This window comes from Carassius gibelio, chromosome A22 (assembly GCF_023724105.1).
Source record: "Carassius gibelio isolate Cgi1373 ecotype wild population from Czech Republic chromosome A22, carGib1.2-hapl.c, whole genome shotgun sequence".
NCBI lineage: Eukaryota > Metazoa > Chordata > Actinopteri > Cypriniformes > Cyprinidae > Carassius > Carassius gibelio.
The window spans coordinates 22,169,661-22,174,660 of record NC_068392.1 but is presented as its reverse complement, the minus strand read 5'-3'; positions in this window follow the sequence as shown (position 1 = coordinate 22,174,660).

The window sequence follows — 5,000 nt, the reverse complement described above, 5'->3', positions numbered from 1 at the left end:
CAGGCAGTCTCTCATCCATGTACTAACCAGGCCCAAACCTGCTAATATTCAGAGATCGGGCATTGACTCTATTTTTTGGCAAAATTATTATATACTAAGTGAAAAGTTTCCAAAAAGCTTACAGCACCTGGTATTCCCAGGCAGTCTCCCATCCAAGTACTAACCAGGCCCAAACCTGCTTAGCTTCCGAGAGCAGACGAGATTTTTTTTTTTTTTTTTTTATTATAAAAAATTTACATTCATTTAATTTGTTTCATACAGTTACAATCCATGACATTATTATTCATATTTCCCCCATAGCCAGTTTACACCATTTTCTTTCATTTCCAACATTGGATTCCCTCTTACAATCATTTCTATAAAATCATCCTCTTTGTTTTCCATTGAGAAATAATTCCATAACAGTCTCACAGAGTATTCCATCCTGTTTTTAAAGATTATCCACACATCAACATTTTTCCCATCATATTTCGCCATGTTTCTTCTCAACCATATTACATACTTTGCTATTGTTACACATAAATTAAAGGTATACATATTACAGTCATTATGACCAAATAAAAACATTGTTTCCCACTTCTTTTGGTCCTCATCATACTTCCCCTCCAAAATTTCTTTTGCAATTTCCTTCATTTTTCTCATAAAATCATCTAACCTTTCACAATAAAAAAACAGATGTAACAGTCCTTCCTTTTCTTTCATACACACTTTACACTTTGCATCATTTTGAATTCCTATTTTATGTAATCTCATCTCTGTTAATATACAATTGTGTCTCAATAAATAATTAAAATTCTCTAAAATTGGTTCCATATATTTCAACCTCACGTTTCCCCAAATTTCATTTTCATTTAAGTCATCATATCTTTCTTTCCAGTAGTTCAAAGCTACTGGTTTTGTAAAAGCGATAGACCTAAAAATACTATACACATTCCTTACTTTGCATAAATTAAAATGAACGTTTTCCCCATTTAACCTTTTAAAAAATACATCTGGAAATTCATTCTCATCCCCACTCTCATAGTTTTCAATTCTTTCAATCCAGTCCTTTGGTATCGCTTTCTTTAAATCCTCATATTGTCCTTCTAACTTCCTTCTCCACGCCCTTTTGCCCCCCTCTCTCAATGCATCCACAACTGCCTGTAAAGGTACATAACCCTCTATCACCTCATACAATAGATCTTTTATTTGTCTCAAACCACAATCCCACCATTCTTTATAATACATGACCTTACCGTCCCTTATGATATTCGGATTTAAAAACAATCTAAAAGCTGGGCCCTTCCTTTAGGTAAAATCAGTACATTTTCTAAAAATTCCCCCCATGATTCCAAAACCTCCACATAAAAACATGGCAGACCTTTTAACATCCAGCTTTTCATTTTCATCCATAAAACATTACATCCCATATTACATTTTTCCAGGTAATATTCCATGACTCTTTTCCAAATTACATCACTTTTGCTCTCTAGAAACTTCTGAACTGTTTTAATTCTCAGCGATCTCATTCTTAAAAATGGATCTAAAAGTCCCAATCCTCCCTCTTTTAGGTTTCCAAGTAATGTATCATATGCAATCTTAGCCCTTCCATTTCCCCATAAAAACTTTAAAACCAATTCTTTCATTTTTTTGTAGTACAGATGAGGCAATGGGGTTACTCCCAACACATACCAGACTTTCGACAGCATCAATGAATTTATAATTAAAACTTTCCCCCTTAGCTTTAAATCTCTCATTTGCCAAAATCTCAGTCTTTTTCCAATTCCATTTAAAACACCTTCCCAATTCAAAGTGTCTGCCTTATTAGAATCAATACCAACCCACAACCCCAAAATCTTGATGTGCTGCATTTCCTCCTTGAATTGTATATGCTGCGGTATTTCCTCTACTCTGCCAATCCTCATACACACACTTTTCCCCACATTTACTTTAGCTCCCGACCCTTTACAATATCTTTCTAAAATCCCCATTGCCCTATCAATACTTTGGATGTCTTCTACCAACAAGGTTGTATCATCTGCATACTGATACACTGCTTCTCTTTGGAAATGGTTCTTTATTTGTATTCCTTTGATTTCTCTGTCTGCCTTAATAGCCAAACCAAGTGGCTCGGCTACCAGAGAGTAAAGTAAGGCAGACAGTGGGCATCCTTGCCTGATCGACCTTGTTGGTTGAAAACAATCTGTTAAAAAACCATTGCATTTTATGCATGTTAACACATCTGAGTAAAAAATCCAAATCCATTTTCTAAAATTTTCTCCAAAACCAAAAGCCTTAAGAACATCAAATAAAAACTCATGCTCTACCCTGTCAAATGCCTTTTCTAAATCCAGACTTATTAAAAATCCCCCCTTTCCCTTCTCCTTCATATAATAAATTGTGTCTCTTATACTTTTAACCACATCTACTATATCTCTTCCTTGCACCCCGTATGCCTGTGTTGTTTTTATTATTTTTGGTAAAACCTTTTTTAATCTGTTTGCTAATACTTTTGCTAATATTTTAAAATCTGTATTCAACATGGATATAGGTCTAAAATTTTTAAGATCTTTTGGATTACCGCTTTTTTTGTAAATCATTTTTACCATGCCTATCTTCATTTTTTCACTCAACACCCCCTTCTTGAAAATTTCTTCAAAAACTTCTTTTAAAATTGGCACTAACATTTCTCTAAAAGTTTTATAAAATTCATTAGTCAAACCATCCACACCAGGGCTCTTTCCAGGTTTTAACTGTTGAATTGCAATATCTATTTCTTCTTCCTTAATTTCTTCATCACACAAAATCCTGTCCTCACCTGTTAACTTAGATTTAATTTGTTTAATCAAAAACTCCTCATCATTTTTTCCTATACCTTGTCCCTTAAACATGTCCATGTAATATTGCTTTACTGTTTTCAAAATTTCTTTAGTTTCTGTTTCTATTTCCCCTTTTTTATTTAAGACTTCTTTCAATAGATCAGCCTTCTGCCTATTTTGTTCTAAATTAAAGAAAAATTTTGTGCATCTTTCTCCCTCTACTGCATATTTTGCTTTACTTCTTATAATTGCACCCTTACATTTTTCCTCTTCTAATATCTTTAATTTATCTTGTAGCATTATTATTTTTTCAATTTCCTCTTTTCCATTGCTTTCTGACACTTTACTTAACTCATTATTCAGGAGTTTGGTTAATTCGGTTTCCTTCTGTCTTTCTAATTTTCTGACATTTTTGCTGTATTCTATTGAACATGTCTTTATTTCCCACTTAACACTATCCCACCATACTCTTTTCTCTTCCCTATACATTCTATTAATTTTGCTTTCTTCCACAATCCCTTTAATACTTTCCTGATATGCATTACTCTTTAAAATCTTTGCATTTAAAACCCACACTCCCCCTCCCCTTTTCACACTTGAAGAATCTAATGTTAAAAATAAGAGAGAATGATCACTAAGACCAACTCGTTTATAATAAACATTAGTAATATTCCCTTGCATTTCCTCTGTACATAAAATATAATCAATCCTACTTTGTTTCAGTTCTTTTAAAACATATTGTCTTCTTGAAAATTGCCTACTCGTTCTATTTCTTTCTCTCCACACATCAATCAATTTAAAATCCCCCATCAGTTTGTTCAACTCCTCCCTTCCCTTATCAGTCTTAAAAACCATATTACTTGCTAAGTCTAATTCTGTAAAAACAGTATTAAAATCCCCCATTAAAATCACCCTTTCATTAATTCTTACATTTGCAGATATTGTTTTAAAAAATTCCACCTTTTGCTTTTCTTCATTTGGAGCATGTATGTTACATATTGTACATCTCTCATTTCCTTTTTCTATTTCAACAGCTAAACATTTCCCTGCTCCATCATTAAACACCACACTTTCTTTTTCACACACCTCTCTTCTTATTAAAATAGCAACCCCTTTCCCAGTTTTCTCTGTACCATTATTACAATGTATATTCCCATCCCATAAATTTTCAAACCTTTTAACACAATAATTTTTCCAATTCGTTTCTTGTAATACAAATACATCCACCCCTCTACATAATTCCCTCATATTTTCAAATTTCTCCACATCCATTAAACCTCGTGCATTAAATGAAACAAATCTTAAAAACATAAAAACAATATAAAATAAATAATTAAAACATTTCATTTTTTTTTCAGTCATGCTCCATATCTCTCAGTACATCAAATCTGTTCTCACAACCCTCCTTGTCTTTTAATATTCCTTGCCTTAAAAATCTTTTCTTTGCAATGTCTATATTGGGTGTTACCTTTAAAGTTCTTCTTCTTTGTATTCCTTCTCGTTCTTTCCTACGTTTATCTTCTCCTTTTCTCTCCATTCTCCTCTCCTGATAACCTTCCTCGTCGTTTTGTTGTTCCCCATGTTCCTCGCTCATATCCATAGTCTTTTGCACAGTCCATTGAGATGTTGTTATTTCTACATCTAGTTCTTTCTTCTTTTCTCCTGTGTCCCCCTGATGTTCTTTCTCTCCATTGTCCTCTCTCAGTCCACAGTGTTTCTCTTCTCCTTTTCTCTCCATTCTCCCCTCCTGATAATCTTCCTCATTGTTTTTTTGTTCCTCCTGTTCTTTGCTTATTTCCATGGTCCTTTGCACCGTCCCTTGTGATATTGTTTTTTCTCCATCATTTTCTTTTTCCTCTCCTCCTGTGTCTGCTTGATGTTCTTCCTCTTCATTTTCCTCTCCCAGTCCACAATCTTCCATCTCCTTGTTTAAAACATTGTCCATCTCGGTTTCCCTCTGCTTTTGCCCACCCACATTAACAACCATATCTGTTTCTTGTTCACTACTATTTTCTCCCTCCCCCATCCAACATTCGCACCTCACCAACACTTTCCTACATTCCGGGCACTTCACTGCATTGCAGCTTCTTGCCAAGTGCCCCTGCTCTTTGCACTGGTAACAAATAAAGTCCGGGCAATCTTTAAATACATGTCCTGGATCCATACACAATCTACAGGTTTTCACCTGCCGATCGTGTATAA